General features: G+C 37.4%; 1 long non-coding RNA gene across 2 annotated transcripts; it reads right to left on the reverse strand.

Annotated features, from left to right (window-relative positions):
- Positions 1–494: 494 nt before the first annotated feature.
- Positions 495–15489, reverse strand: LOC134486731 (uncharacterized). 2 transcript variants are annotated; one of them, XR_010066103.1, is made up of 5 exons: positions 15459–15489; positions 11088–11200; positions 5053–5141; positions 4698–4761; positions 495–2119 (listed from the first exon to the last, which is right to left on the reverse strand). It is a non-coding gene; the product is annotated as an uncharacterized LOC134486731 (long non-coding RNA). The 2 variants fall into 2 exon arrangements; XR_010066104.1 differs by lacking the exon at positions 495–2119 and having other exon boundaries at positions 2630–4761; positions 15435–15488.
- Between the last annotated feature and the right edge of the window lie 855 nt (positions 15490–16344).

The following is a 16344-nucleotide window of genomic DNA, read 5'->3' on the forward strand; positions in this document are numbered from 1 at the left end:
GCTACTGCACCCTTGGGATTCAGGTGCCATGCTGGTATTTGTGGTGGGTCAAACGCGTCATGTTTGGGTACGAGTATTACTTGCTTTCATTCCTTGGAAGCTTACGTGTCACTTTAGAGTACCGTGAAAGCTACTCCTCAAGGAAGGCGTTTTCAAGTCAAGTGTCGCTTAATTCTTCTAAGTCCTGTGTCCTTCGTTAAAAAACTCAAGCAGGAGATTCCCATGCCTGATACAGGGGAATTTGTTGGACACTCTATGGCTCTTGACTTGAGATTATCAACCAGGATGGAACTTTTCATTTAAACTACACAGACACAGATACACACACACACACACACACACACACACACACACACACACACACACACACACACACACGGTTCAGAAAGACAGAGCGAGGGAGAGGGAGGGGAGAGAGAGAGAGAGGAGAGATTGTATTTACTTTTAGGCATATAGTTATGTTTAAGATCGCCTCTTTTTTGAATTTTTTTATTAGATACATTTCTTTATTTCCATTTCAAATGTTATTCCCTTTCCTGGTTTCCTGTCAAAGACCCCATCCCCTCCCCGTCTCCCATAAGGGTGTTCTTCCCCATCCACCCCCACTTACCACCACCCCTCTGACATTCCCCTGCACTGGGGGGTCCAACCTTGGCAGGACCAAGGACTTCTCCTTCCACTGGTGTCCAAACAAGGCTATTCTCTGCTCCATATGTAGTTGGAGTTATGGGTCAGTCCATGTACAGTCTTTGGGTAGTGGTTTAGACCCTGGAAGCTCTGGTTGATTGGCATTGTTGCTCTTATGAGGTTGCAAGTCCCTTCAGCTCTTTCACTCCTTTCTCTAATTCCCCCCAAGGGGGTCCTATTCTCAGTTCAGTGATTTGCTGTCAGCATTGACCTTTGTATTTGACATGCTCTGGATATGTCTCTCAGGAGAGATCTGTATCCAGTCCCTTTCAGCATACACTTTTTAGCTTCATTAATCTTACCTAATCTTGGTGGCTGTATATATATGGGCCACATGTGGGGCAGGCTCTGAATGGCAATTCCTTCAGCCTCTGCTCTAATCTTTGCCTCCATATCCCCTCCTATGGATATTTTTGTTCCCCCTTTTAAGAAGGGGTGGGAGCATCTCCATTTTGGTCATCCTTCTTGTTGAGCTTCCTATGGTCTGTGAATTGCACCTTGGGTAATTCAATCTTTTCGGCTAATATCCACTTATTAATGAGTGAATACCAAGTGTGTTTTTCTGTGACTGCATTACCTCATTCAGGATGATATTTTCTAGTTCATTCCATTACCTATGAATTTCATGAAGTCATTGTTTTTGATTGCTGAGTAATATTCCATTGTGTAGATGTACCACATTTTCTGTATCCATTCCTCTGTTGAAGGGCATCTGGGTTCTTTCCAGCTTCTGGCTATTATAAATAAGGCTGCTATGAACATATGGGAACATGTGTCTTTGTTATAAGTTGGAACATCTTTTGGGTATATGCCCAGGAGAAGTATAGCTAAGTCCTCAGGTAGTGCAATGTCCAATTTTCTGAGGAACCTCCAGACTGATTTCCAGAGTGGTTGTACTAGCATACAATCCCACCAACAATGGAGGAGTGTTCCTCTTTCTCCACATCCATCTGCTGTCACATGAGTTTTTTATCTTAGCCATTCTGACTGGTTTGAGGTGGCATCTCAGGGTTGTTTTGATTTGCATTTCTCTGATGACAAAGGATGTTGAACATTTCTTTAGGTGCTTTTCAGCCATTCAATATTCCTCGCTGAGAATGTTTGGTTTAGCTCTGTATCCCATTTTTTAATAGGATCATTTGGTTTTCTGGAGTATAACTTCTTGAGTTCTTTGTATATTTTGGATATGAGCCCTCTATCAGATGTAGTATTGGTAAAGATCTTTTCCCATTCTCTTGGTTGCCATTTTGTCCAAATGACCACATCCTTTGCTATACAGAAGCTTTGCAGTTTTATGAGGTCCCATTTGTCAATTCTTGATCTTAGAGCATAAGCCATTGGAGTTTTGTCCTCTTAAGCTTTCTTATTGTTATTTTACCCTTCTCTCCTTCTGTGAAATTGATTTTCTTGCAACGTTTGTGCTGGTCAAAAACTGTTGAAAATATAAATGTTCATTACATATTTATAATATGCCAAATATTGGGACAAATAGCAATGATGAAAAATGGGTAATTGAGGTCAAGGTTTTAATTCCTTGTCTGTTCTGATAGTTGGTAACAATTTTTACCAGAAACAAAACATCAAGAGGATTCTCTAGGCTAGCTACTTAAAGGAGAGTAAAAAGGAAGAAGGTTTATGTTTTCTTTTACTATGATGTAGTAAGAATTCTGAATTTGTCGGTGTTTCACAATTGTTTCAAAATATGAAACACAAAATAATTGGTTTAAAGCAAGATAAGTCAAATCCATAGTCACATGAAGACAGATTATAAAATCTTCCTTACTAATTGAAAAAAAATTGAAAGACACAACACCAAACATGATAGGCAACTGACATTGATGATGTGGTAGAGATCACAGAATATAGTTGCAGAATATTTTAGAATATGTAAAAATTACATGGAATTCTATTACCCCTTCCCACAGAGGTTCATACATTCCACCTTAGACTCCTTCTCTTTACTTAACATCTCTGGGTCTACAGACTATAGTATGGTTTTCATTTACTTAATGGGTAATATTTACTTATAAATGATGACATATCATGTTTGTTCTTCTAGGTCTGGGTTACCTCACTTAGAATATTGTTTTGTTTTACCTAGTTGTATCCATGTCCCTGCAGATTTCTTAATGTCATTTTAAAAGCTGGTCTATACTTCATTTGTATAGATATACCACATTTTCTTTATCCCATTCTTTAGTTGAGGAACATTGAGGTTTGTTGCAGAAAAATTATATAAAAAATGTTTTCCTTTACCCCTCACTAGATATGGCACAATAGTGCCCTGAGACATATGTTAAATATCTTCATCTCAGTCAGCAATCCATCTCACTCATTTTGCTCTATCCCATATCACACTGCCAATGGCTACTCTCTGAGCCTGGCAACAATCTCTCTACCTATCTAGTTCCCAAGGCAGGTTACCACCATACCAGACAGATACATCCCAATTCTGTGATGGCCCAGTGTCTCCAGCCACCACACACACTCTTGAATTCAATTAAATGGCCACATGAAAGAACACACAACACAATAACCTCTGATCCAATTAATAAGATATAATTGCCCATCTCAATAAGATACAGTTGCTCATCAAGATACACAAAATCCTGTACACATCTAACCCTTAAGAATATTCATAACAGGGGTTGGGAATTTAGCTCAGTGGTAGAGCGCTTGCCTAGCAAGCCCAGGGCCCTGGGTTCTGTCCCCAGCTCCGAAAAAAAAGAAAAAAAGAAAAAAAAAGAATATTCATAACAATCTGTAAATGTGTAGAGATGAATCATAACATCTGTCTCCATGTTCTCTTGGCTGCTTCTCCCCCCACTCCAGTCTTCTCCTCCTCTCTAAAACTTTTCTCCCGCCCTTCCTTCCTTCTCATCTAATGACAGGCCTCGTTTTATCTTGTACCTGCCTACACCTGTATAATGACATCATCCTACAGAGGTGTTTCCAGTTTCTAGCTATTGTGAATAAAGCTGAAATGAACATAGTTGAGTTAGTGTTCTTTTAGTAAGATATAGTGTCCTTTGGGTATATACTCAAGAGTAGTATAGCTGGGTCTTGAGGTAGGTTGATACCCAGTTTTCTCAGGAATCATCATATTGATATATCCATAAAGTCTATTCAAGTTTCACTTCCACCAGTTATGAAGGAGTGTTCCCATTATTGCTCATTCTCACTAGCATAAGCTGTCACTTATGTCATTAAGTTTAACCATTCTGACAGGTGTAGGGTAGGCTGAGGTAAGGTGGGAACGGGAGTGGGAAGGATGGGGGGAGGGTAGTGGAAGGGAGTTCAGAGACAGGCAGCTGGAATTGAGCATTGTGGAGCTGTAGGGAACCCTAGAAGAGTGGAAACCACCTGAAATCTATAGCAGTTACTCTAGTGAGGACTCATAATGGAGGATGAAGAATCTGGTACCGAGGCAAGGCTTCTGGTAGTGGGAATGGGTTACATTCTTTTATTGTTGTTGGCCAAGGGAGCCCTAGGTGATCCCTAAAAAATTAGACCCATCCTACGACAAAGGTTAGTCTCTTAAAACTGACAGTGTGAACTCCATTGCCAACTCCATCTACACAGCCATTGGATGGTGAGAGGAAGAACCTATGTGGGCATGGAGCTCCGCCCCTATACTCTAATTCTTTGGCACAAGAAGGTACTTTACACATGACAGGAAGAGACACCCAAACACCAATTTAGTCATAAAACCCTTCACAATTTTTCCTGCATGTAAGGTGTGTTGGGACAATGGAGGCTCAAAATTTGTGGGAATGACCAACCAATATTTGGTTTAAAATGAGACTGACACCACAGGAAGCCCATGTCTTCTGCTGCCGGGATGACAAAAAAACTGGAAATATGAAAGCCAAAGACTTAGGTTAGAACCAACTAGAACAAGTCAAAAAAATCAATGAAATGATTCCTAGTGATATTCTGCTATACTCATAGATCACTGAGTACTTTCCCCAGTCATCATCAGATGGGAGCAGATTGAAGATGGTGCAGACCTGAAGCCAGACAGAATCTCAATGAGTTCTCCATCAGGTCCCTCCCCTTGGAGACTGAAGAACACTGTGGAAGAGAGGTAGGAAACATTATAAAAGTCAGAGACAATGGAGGAAAGCAAGAGAATGTTGCCTAAAAAATCAACTAAGTAGGGCTGACATGGACTCACAGAGACTAAAATAGCAAGCATGGGATTTGCATATGCCTGTACCAGGTCCTTTGTGTATACGGTGTGGCTCTTAGCTTGGTGTTTTGTGGGACTCCTAATAGTAGGAATGGATGTTTCTCTGAATCTTTTGCCAGATCTTTTTCCTCCTGTTGAGTTGCCTTGTCCAGCCTCAGTAACACGGTTTTTACCTTGTCTAATTTTATCTTGTTTTGTGCTATTTGGCTTTGATCTCTTGGAGAACTGCTCCTTTGTGAAGAAGAAACTGAGGAGGCCAGTTCTAGGGAAAAAAGGGGAAAGTGAGGCTGAAAGGAGTGGAGGGAAAGAAAACTTAATCAATCAATCAATAAAAATTAATTGCATGATAAAATTACCGTATTCTGAATATCAACTAGAACAAAGAACTAAATCACACAGTGAAATTAAATTAAATTATTAATAACAAAAACAAAATAAAAATAAAAGAGAAATGTGGATATTAAGTTATCACTTCTGTATAATCACTAGATAAAATAAGTTATATTGAAAGATAGGAAATGATATAAAAGCAATATATTAGACATGGATTACATTTAAAATGACAACTGGTATGCATTTATATTAATAAATATGATCAATTGTAAAGGAAGAACTCATGAAATATATAATTTATGAAAACTGATAGAAAAAAGGAAATATAAACAATTCAACACCCAATTTTAATTTATTGACTTTTCAATATCATTATCTCATTTCTTTCTTCCCTTTCTCCATTCAAACCTTACAATATATCCCTTCTTGTTCTTAAACAAATTGACTCCTTCTTTTTTATTGTTGTTAATTGTTATTACATGGAAATATATATATATGTATACATATGATATTATATAACCAGTCTATATAGTGTTCCTCATATGAATGTTCTTAGGGCTCAAAATTTGGCACTGAACAACCTATTGTTCTGTCCTTTCCTGGTGAGGACCACCTCTCCTGTTCCAATCATTTCTCAGTTGCCTATAACACTTTCACTTTGCTTGTGAATTTTACTCCACGAAGAAGTCTGGCATGTCCCTTAATGTTGGCCTTGTTGAGCTCACATTCCTGCAGTTATGGTGGTGGTAAGATTCTATGAGTATAGGTTTCTTCTGATGTAGTTAGGAGACATAGTCTCCCAGCAAACTTCCTAATCCTTTGACTCACACTCCTATCCATGGGCACTACCGCTCTGATTTTTAATTGATTGTAGTTTCTCTAATGTTTTCTGTTACAGAAAGAAGTTCTTTCCTGAAGACTATACTCAATTGTGGATAAAGGTTAAATGTTTAGATTTTTGTTATAGGGACTATGCTATATCTAACTTTTTAAAAAATGTGTGATTAAAAATCTTTCTTAAAATATAACTTAATCACTGAGCCAACTTTCTAGTCCCAGGTTATGATTTTCTGTCCTTTAGAATGTAACTACTTTTCTGTTGAGATAATTAAACTATTAGCAAAAAGTTGAAAGTTGATATAAAGTATCTTGCTCTCCTATAAATGGGTAAAGCATAAAATTGAAAATTTAATGATCATGGATAGGAAGCTTTATGTTCATGGATAAGAAATGTTATTGTAAAACTATAAAAAATAAAACAGTGTTTTTACCCGCTCTTGATCCAGAACCATAATGCCCCAAGATATCTGGTAGATATCTTGACAGAACCACACACCCCAACTCCGTGCTGGCCCAGACTAGCTGCCGCACACTCTCTTACACATAAACTTGCACATAAAAGAACACACAACACAATGACCTCTGATCTAATTGATAAGATATAATTGCCTACCTAAACATACAATGCCTGGTACACATCCATCCCGTAAGAACGTTTATAACAACCTGTAAAGGCACAGTGTGGAATCTTAACGTCAGCTTCCATTTTGTCTCTGCCGCTTCTCTGTCTCCTCCTGTCTGTTCCTCCTTTCCGTTCCAGTATTCTCCCCTTCCCTCAAACTTTTCTCCCGCCCATTCTTCCTTCTCGTCCAATGACAGGCCTCATTCTATCTTGTACCTGCCTCACCTGTGACATCATCCCACATAGAAATGTCAATATTTTTAAAATGTCATTTTTAACAATGTGATTTCAATATTTCATCTCATTCACATGAGCAATCTGCAGTCATTTTGTTGACATTTAAAAACAGATTCTGAAGTTTGTATTAGCTTGGAAAAGAACTGGACCTATTCAGTATGGGAGTGGAACATACTCAAGTTAGTGACACAGCTATAGTTCAAGACTTACTACAGAGCTATGGGCAAGTCAGTGGTGCAGTTGAGAGAGAAGATGAGTAGGTAGGTAAAGAGCCTAGAATAGCTAGCTAGACCTGAAGTAAACCAAGGCAAGGTTAGTCAAATAATTTTTGGCACAAGAATGATGACAGTACAATGTTTAAAATATTTTTCCACGTGGTTTAAGGTGACGTGGACATTGGCATTCCTCATCAAAGAAAATATAGTCATGATTGTAATGTAAGACGTGAACGACTGCAAATAACAAAGAGAGACAACCAAGAGAAATTAGAGCTGTCTCTCCTGTGCAGAGCCTTAAACAGAATCGTATTAGTATATGCAAACAAATACAATTCCAGAACCCTTTTGTCTGCTCAATGTCTTGTAACCTTAAATGTTAGACTACATGTATTTAGTCAGAGCTGATAATTCTGATGCGAGGTAAAGAGCTTACATAACTCATTTAAAATATCAGTAGCCCATGTTATTTTCACTGTTCCAATTCCCACATCAAATGTAAAGCCTCTTTAGAGGATTTCTGAAGCTCTGCTTGGCTTGTGCAATGTACTAGGAGGACACATTGAGATGGTGCCGGAAAGGGAGGGGCTGAGAGACGTAGGCTCACAGCAGTGCTGTGCAAACCCAAATGAGTTATGCAGTGTCTCCCTTTGCTGAATCTGTGCTTTGCATGTCATAGTTAAAGTGTCCATTCATTTCAAAATGGCCAAGGAAGTGAGCACTCCATGGTTTGGTTAGTAAATCCAAAGTGAAAGCAGACTATTGTGGAAGTCTGGCTCTCTTTTACAAGGTTTTCTGAAGCTGTCTCCATATTTTTCCCTAATCCCATTTTTATTTATTTTTATTTAAACCCCCTTTCTCATAGAATATATTCTGATCCTATTCTTTGCTCTCTCTTATTTTATCTCTGTCCCCATCTCACTCTACCCAACTTCATATTATTTCTTTTTATTTCTTAATAAAAGTAATAAAAAGAAAGCACCCAAAATCAAAACAAAAAGAAAACAATCAATAAGACCATAAGACAAAAATATGAAAATGAAACTCTCTCTCTCTCTCTCTCTCTCTCTCTCTCTCTCTCTCTCTCTCTCTCTCTCTCATACACACACACACACACACACACACACACACACTGTAGTCTGCTTTGTGTTGGCCAACTATTTCTAGACATTTTACCTGCCTTGAAGTGTGGTGTCAAGCCACAGGTGGGAGGCAACTTTCATTGCTGAAATTTTGTCTGGTAAGAACCTGTACAGATCTTGTACATACCTTCACAGTCTTGCTGGATTCATATGTGCATCAGTCCTATTATATCTACAAGATGCTGCTTTCCGTGGAGACATCTACCACCTTGGTTTTTACCATCTTTCCACCTTCTTTCCAGCTCAGATTCCTAAGCCTTGAGAGATAGGGTTTGGAGATGAATACTCCAAAGCCTCTAACTCTGTACACTTTCCAGTTGTGGATCTGTCTTTATTACTTACACTTCTATTGCTATAAAGAAACCCATGAGCAAGACAACTTAAAAGGGAAGAATGTAATTGATAGTTTCAGAGGGGGAGTCCATGACCATTATGGAAGGAGCAAGGCAGCAGGCAAGTAGGGAGCTCCTGGAACTGTAAGGGGGTGCAAGAGAATTAACTGGGAACAGCACGGGCTTTTTGGAACTCCAATGCCATGCCTTTTGGAGGATACTCACATCCTTTGAGACCACATCTCCTAATCCTTCCCAAACAGTGCCACCAACTGGGACCAAGCAAGAACTCAAACATTTGAACCTATAGAAATATTATTATCAAATCCACCACAGGATCTCTCTGTTAATTTCCATGTACCACAAGAAGAACCTTTGTCTGGCTTGGTGGTAGGCATGTTGATGGACTATTAATGATAAATTATTACAATAAGGTCATTATAATTATTTAATTAAAGTCTGCACATGGGTGGAGATTATGAGTCTTTCAAGTTGCTACCCCATTTAGATGATTCTATTCATTAACCAGTGTAGTTGGTGTCAGCACTGAACTGTACCACAAGAAGAACCTTTGTCTGGCTTGGTGGTAGGTATGTTGACCGACTGAGCTACCTTACCAACCCAATAGCATCAGGTTTTTAAATGTCATTCTTTGAAGGATTTAATTGTCATAAAATTAAGTTAGTAGTCAGGAACCATACTTTCTGGTCTTATTGTTGAAAGCTCTCAGAGATACTGATTTGTGATCATTAGAAAATAAGTACTGTGCATCACGGGAACTCACATCTTACCACAGATGAGGAAACTAGAATGTCCTTATATCATTGTATAAAGTTGTAACTGAAAAGCCTAGAATCCTGCCTTGCTGCTGCAATTCTTCAAGTGTTATATTGCTGTGAACAAGAATCATTCCTTTCCCCTTTGTGTTGGCCAAGTGCATGTTACGTTGCTCAGGCGAGCTGACAGAACAGATGAAGGCAATACTCAGGAGCACAGTTACTGATAAATAATTACAACAAGGGCATTATAATTATTTAATTAAAGTCTGCGCATGGGGGGAGATTATGAGTCTTTCAAGTTGCTACCCCATTTAGACGATTTCACTCATTAACCAGGGTAGCTGGTGTCAGCACTGAACTGTCCACACGCTCCATTTTATCTTTGAAAGCTGTGCAGTCAGCAGCAAGGCGGCATGCTCTGTATACCACTACAAGTGAACACAGGCACACTACCTAATAGCTTTGGGAGACTCATGGGTGTCTTAACTACCAACAACCCTCTCGTAAACCTTCCTGGACTGTGGAAGCATTCCTGTGAAACATACTGTCCAGAGATTGCACTTGTATCTATTCTTATTATAGCATAAAAGCCTGTATAATTGACTTAGACACACAATGCTACACAATGCATATGTGTCAAAGCATCACCTGGAAAACCACGGATATACACAGATGTGATGTTTTCATATTATCATTATTTAAACAAATTTAAATTTAAAACCTCTGACAAAAGTGAGTCAAAAGATTTAGCTGTCTGAAAGTTTTCTTTTCTGAGGTATATAAGCGCATTTTTTTTCAGTTGGATATTTATTTATGTTACTTCTATGCCCACCAACCCCAAAGCAGACTCCATAGCATAATGTCAGAATATCCCTGTTTAATCATATATGTAAATATATGTAAATTTAATTATCATATCTTCAATTTTTTCTATTCAAACATATACACATATATATTCTTGTGTACCCAAAGTGAGAAGGGGAGGGGAGGAGGGAGAAGGAGAGGGAGAATGATAAAGAGAGGGAGAATTAGACTCTTACCACTCACTCCAAAAGAGACATTTGAATTTGAGAGCCATGATCTTAATTTGTGACTTGGTCCCTCTGTTCTTATACTTTGGTGTCCTATTGATAAGCCATTTTGTTTTATTCTGCTCTGGCCCAATTTTCTAATTTACCTAGTTTCTAAAAATGTATGAAATTACTCTGCTTCTAAAATCAGCTTGAAATAGGACATCAATAAACTCCCATAGGCACAGTACCTATGAAAAATAAGACAATTAGAACTGTGGGAAAGCAGTATTTTAATAATAATTTAAATCCTACTTCCTTGACTCTGGGACACTTCTTTTTATTTAAAAACTTTCCATTTTATTATATTTTAACTGTTTTTAAATTTTATTTATGAGCACAGTTTGATTACATAAGACAATGGATTTTATTGTGACATTTTCATACATACATTATGTACATTGTCACCATTTAATTAACTTTTCATGCATCCCAGGGATCTGGTGGATCCCCTTTGGGAATAGTATCTATGCCACATTGCCTCAAGCTTATATTTTAGTATTTGGGTGTTTTATTAGCTAATGTTAATTGTACTGGTTATAATTTTCAGAGTGATATTTCAATACAATCCTCTACTGTGTAGTGAACAAGTCTACCCCACCCTCCCTGTTTCTGTGATCTTCCCATCCCACCTTTACCTTTCTTTAGTAAGCACTCTTTCCATCTGCTGTTTTTGTTAGAATATGATATATCTCCCACAGGTTCCTGCATTTATCAGTCGGTCCAGGGCTGGGGACATGGTTTGGGAAGCCTGTGGGAATTATAGGAGGGAAAAATCTCACAAAAGAGGTGAACTCCCCAGGAGAGCTCTGGGAAATTTACAGTCTAGCCATATGTCTTCAGTGTCTGCTTGCTGGCTGTAGACACAATACAACTACCCAGCATCTGGTTCCCATTGTTTGCCTTCTCATGCCATGTCTTGTCCGTCATAAAGGACTGATCCTGTCCATGTATAAGCAGAAAAAAATCACTACTTTACTTATTGATTTTTGTCAATAATTTGGTTATAGCAACAAGAAAAGAACTGTAAAACTCTACCCAAGTATCCTATGCCTTTTACTCTCATTATCGTTCTTTAGAAATGTGCCCTTCTGTTGTTTTCTACTTATTTTCATAGTATATATATAAAGTGGAAGACAAAAGGACAAATTACTTTACATGTAAGCACAGATTCTGCACACAAGAGAAAGCATATAATGTTTGTCTTTCTGAACATGACGTGGTTTTCTCTTAATATGACAGTTTCCAGCTTCATATATTTTCTTGCCACCTCACAGTTTCATTCTTCTTCATACCTGAATAAAGATCTATGTGTGTATGGACCACAGTTTCTCTATTCTTCTGGTCACTAGCTTCAAGGTTGTTTCCAAAACTTGGATATAATCAGTTCATAGGTCTGAAAATATCTTTGCACTATGTTGACTTAGAATCTCTTGCATACATGCCCACCAGGATTGTTATGGCCCAATTATATGGCATCTATACGTTTGCTCTTTTAGAAACCTGCCTATTGATTTCCATAGTTGCTATGCCAGTTCATATTGCTCCAAACAAGCCTCTCTTTTTAAATATAATGGGCAGCATTGTTTTCTTCATGATGAACTCTTAGACTAAAATTTGTTGGTATCTAAAAACAGTTTCCATTATTCATTTCCCAGTTTGCTAAAAAAGCCAAACATTTTTCTGTACATTTATCAGTCATTTGTATTTCTTCTTTTTAATGACACTTATTTGCTCATTTACTGATTGAATTGTTTGCTTCTTAAGTTCATCAATACTTTATAGATAATCCCACCTCACGTAGGGAATTTCCCCCAATCCTTAACTGACTTTTCACTCTGTGATGTTCCCTTTGCTGTGCAAAAACTTCTTAGTATCACGAAGGTCTATTTATTATGACTTGTTTCGTGGCTATCAATGTCCTTTTCATAAAGCCTTTGTTATGGCCACCTACATATTGAAGTGTTTCTTTCTCTGTTTTCCTCTAGAATTTTTAAATTTCTCTGTTTATATTAAAATCATTTTCTACACTTTGAATGGAATACTTTCTTGAAAGTATTGGATTACCACTCCCACCACCCCCATCTGCTCCCATTGGCATTCTCCTACACTGGGAGTTGGGGGGTCTAGCCTTGGCAGGACCAAGGTTTCGCCTTCTAGAGGTGGCCATCCTCTGCTGCATATGCATCTGGAGCCATGGGTCAGTCCATGTATAGTCTTTGGGCAGTGGTTTAGTCCCTGGAATCTCTGATTTGTTGGAATACTTCCTTGAAAGTATTGGATTACCATGCAGACTGGTGATTCATCTCTCAGAAATCTGAAGATGAACATACATTGTTATCTATTATGTAACTTGAAGATTTATAAACATTCAATGGGTACTAGAGAGATGACTGAAGAGTTAAGAGCATTTTCTGATCTTGCAGAGGACCAGAATTGAATTGTTGGCACTCATGTGGCAGCTTGTATCTATTTATGCTTCCAATTCCAGAGCATCTGACACCTTCCTCTGGTCAGATTCCAGAAATACACGTGATACAGAGACCTACTGCTGGCAAAACACCTTTACACATAAAAGATAACAAAACAAAGTTGAAATGATAGAAAAATGTTTTGTAATTATAAAAATATGACTAAGATGTCTTTTGTTCCCTAATAAAGTCATTCTGCCTTAGAAGTATCCCACTAGTAAGTTATCAATGCTCCTGTGGATACACCTACACCCATGTACATATTGGCAATGTTGATTGGATATAGTATTTTCATTTGTTCGTTTTTGTTTGTTCTAAGATGAAGAGTGCATGGAGTTGGGAAAAATACATGGCAGGGGATCTGGGGGAAGTTGAAAGGGGAAAATGGGGGTGGATATGATTCTATTTCATTGATACACATAGAAAAATTTCAAAGACTATGATTTTCTGAAAAGATATAGAACAGATCTTTCAATTCCTTTCCTTTTTTCTTTTTTCTTTTTTTCTTTTTTACTTTTTTTCTTTTTGTTCCCACTCATAAGCCCCTTATCCTATCCCCATCCCCTTTTTCTATAAGGGTGTTCCCCCTCCCTAACCACCCCGCATCTGCCCCCATTGACATTTCCCTATACTGGGGAGGGGGCGGTGTCCAGCCTTGGCAGAATCAAGAGCTTCTCCTTCCATTGGTGTCCAACAAGGCCATCCTCTGCTACATATGCAACTGGAGCCATGGGTCAGTCCATGTATAGTCTTTGGATAGTGGTTTAGTCCCTGGGATCTCTGATTGGTTGGTATTGTTCTTATGGGGTTGCAAGCCCCTTTATCTCCTACAATCCTTTCTCTAACTCCTCCAACGAGGACCTCATTCTCAGTTCAATGGTTTGCTGCTAGCATTCACCTCTGTATTTGACATTCTCAATTCCTTTCTAAAACATAAGCATTTAGGAGTACTGAGTGTTTCAGGCATAGTACAGAAAACCAAACAAATCAATATTATCTTGAAATATGTCTTTTTTCTAAAGCAAACCAAGGAATCACATCTAAGTAATTATATATAGGTTAAGTAGGAAATAAATCTATTGATAATATATCCTTATTTTAATAATTATTTGTTGCTCTATAATGCCATTAGTCTTTTCCAATAGATTCACTCATATTAACCTTCTTCCTCTGTCACTAAATTTATATAGTAACTCCCCTTCCTCCTGAGGCTTTGTACATTTTGGGAGGGTGATTTTGAACTTTTTCTTCTCTCACATGATATTCCCTCTTTGCATTCTTAGATCTTTACAATTCTAGCCCCATATCTTTTATATCACAAATAAATACCACAAATAAAGATGCTTTTCCTTAGCCCAACTTAAATTAGAATCTGTCTGCTATTTTCCATCATTATACATTGTTTGTTACATGCAAATTTCAACTACTTATTAACTATTCTTGAGTTAACTATTTCCTCCTTTAGAACTTAAGCTACAGGAGTAGAACTACTTGGGTCTTACCTACTACTAGAGTCCCCTCATCTGGGAAAGTGTAGGAACAAACAAACTGAGACTTAACGTGCTGGGAAGTTTAAAAGGTTTCCCACACATAACTTAGCTCTTTCTAGTATTTTCCTTTTTGTTCTGAGTCTGCTAAACTATTGAGTGGTAAACAGTTAAGCTAACTGGGAGAGCTTGAAAGTGTTTGTAATATCTTAAGGGCATGATATTTATATGGCTTTATTATTTTGCTTATGATTTCATCATTCTTGAGGCAAATATGAAATGGCAATTAGTACATAACAACAGAGATCATTCTATAGCAAGATAGAAAGGGTTCTTTAATTATGCATTATTTTGAATTTCTTATACAATTCTCTCTGGGCAGCGATATGAGTAATTGTATTTGCTGAAATATTCTATTTTGTACTTCTGAAAATGCATTAAATGTAAATTAACAAACTCCCTAGGAAATAGTAAAGCAAATAAAATATTAGAAGATCAAATATTGTAATTTTATTATAGGTACATCGACTTTATCTTTGTCTCCTGCCTCTGAAACTGGTGACTATTTTAAAATAAACAATTGTTCTCACTTGTATTTATATCTTTTGGGTTATTCTATATGACCTCTGTGCTCATAATCACTTGCTTTGTAATTTTTGAAAGTAATAGAACCAAAATTTCTTGCATTATGACTGGAGTACTATATAAAAATTATAATTAAACAAATTATAATTTAAAAAAGGAATCTCATGAAGCACTTAAAGCCTAAAATATGAAAAAATACATATGTATGTAAAAATTGTTGTAAGAACATCTATGCTTGTGTGCATAAATTATAACCCAATTGCATGAAAAAAACAAAAGCTTTCCTTCCAGACAACACTATCAGAACCTGACCTAAACAACACAACCGTGAAAATCTGTTAGAGCCAATAACATCTAAGATATTAAGGGAACTAGAAAGAGCCCACAACATTATTAAAACTCTTTAAAGCAAATAAGCAGAAGAAAGAATGGGAAAAGGTACCTAATAGCAAAGGAAATCTCTTACATAAGGATCTGGAGTTACAGCTTCTGAAATGTTTCAGCTTTGGATTGACTCTTTATAAATGTAATCCCAGAATGACATTATTACATCACCTCCTACGTGCAGATATGCACACAGTTGTTAAAGACCTTTAAATCTGATGTTCACTGACCTCTTGCACATTTGCTCTCGCTGTCGGTTTCCAATTTCTTCTGTGTCAAATGGTGACCTTAACATTCTACCTCAGGGATACAACTATTAGAATAGAGCGAACATGATGAATGACTTTTCTTGTAATCCCAGGCCGTGGTTTGTTTTTCTCAGATGCTCAGTTGATATTTTAGCCTTTTCAGTTTGCTCCCCCCCCCCCAATTCTCTTCATGAATGATCATTTCATTTAACTTTCCATTCCTTTTCATAGGAAAAGAAGGAACCAAATAATTCAGTGAGGACATGCAACTTCTGCATTTGGATTCCGTACTATTGACCAACTTCTTTGCCATTTTTCGAACTTAATTTAAGAAAACAACATGGGCTTGTTTCTCCTCTTATAATTTGAAATTTTCCCTATTTATGCAATGAGATGTTTATAGTTCAAGCTTCCTAACCAATTTTTAACTTAGTCCCAATCACTTAACAAATTATTTTATATTTAGATGACTGAATCTTTCTCCTAACATTGCTCCAGGTTGGCTACCCAAGTTCATATTTACTTTTCGAGCATCGGATACTATGTATGAAACCAAGGGGTTCTCTCCCAGCATTGTTAACCTCAAACTGACCTGACTATCAGCTATGACATATCAAGCTAGACAAATCTCATGGCATTAAAAATACTGAAAATTATGCCTAATTTTGTTTATAAAACTTTTATACATGCCTAAATGTTCATTTTTATTTACTAATATTT

This window comes from Rattus norvegicus, chromosome 4, assembly GCF_036323735.1.
Source record: "Rattus norvegicus strain BN/NHsdMcwi chromosome 4, GRCr8, whole genome shotgun sequence".
Classification (NCBI taxonomy): Eukaryota; Metazoa; Chordata; class Mammalia; order Rodentia; family Muridae; genus Rattus; species Rattus norvegicus.